The 624-nt window shown below is 38.5% G+C and overlaps 1 protein-coding gene across 1 annotated transcript in view; it reads right to left on the reverse strand.

The window, feature by feature from the left end:
• LOC107708536 (Niemann-Pick C1 protein-like) overlaps nucleotides 1-624 on the reverse strand; it is a 34,796-nt gene that overhangs the window by 7,572 nt on the left and 26,600 nt on the right. The gene's annotated exons all lie outside the window — the stretch shown is intronic.

The following is a 624-nucleotide window of genomic DNA, read 5'->3' on the forward strand; positions in this document are numbered from 1 at the left end:
AAAAAAAAAAAAAAACCCGTTTCCATTGCAGTTTTGCGATATATTCCTTTTTCACATTTTCTGAAAAACCACCTCATGCAAGCTTAAAAACTTTTTTTGCGATATATGGAAGTTTTTGCAAAATAGACATTTTTCAATTAGGCGTATTTTCAATTCACAATTTTCACAATTTCATTTTGAAGGGTAATGGAAGCGCGGCTACTGATACCAAAATAAGACTGCTTTACTGAAAGTACTGAAAGTAACACTGGAAAGGTGTCAAAAAGTGTCACTCACAAGTTATTCAAGAGAGATGCGGTATAAATTTGCTGGACTAGAGAGTTGCTGTTGCAGCCCACTCCGCCACACACTGCGTTCTGACCCTCTGATGTTTTGTAGTCATGTCCATCCTCTACCACAAAGTAAACTGGCGCCCCAGTGTGCAGGTACTCACTCAGATTCCCAAAATAATCCAGCACATAGGAGTCCTGTGATAAGGACACAGTAAAGATTTATGTATACAATGACCCCTTTCAGATTCTTTAGAATGCAAATGTGTGTGAAAGGTGTGAATAGGTATATACGCACATCAGGCATGGCCAATCTCTGATCAAGTCCAATCTCCACTTTATTAACAACAGCTAT

Source organism: Sinocyclocheilus rhinocerous, unplaced genomic scaffold (assembly GCF_001515625.1).
Source record: "Sinocyclocheilus rhinocerous isolate Xijiao unplaced genomic scaffold, SAMN03320098_v1.1 scaffold1724, whole genome shotgun sequence".
NCBI classification, from domain to species: Eukaryota; Metazoa; Chordata; class Actinopteri; order Cypriniformes; family Cyprinidae; genus Sinocyclocheilus; species Sinocyclocheilus rhinocerous.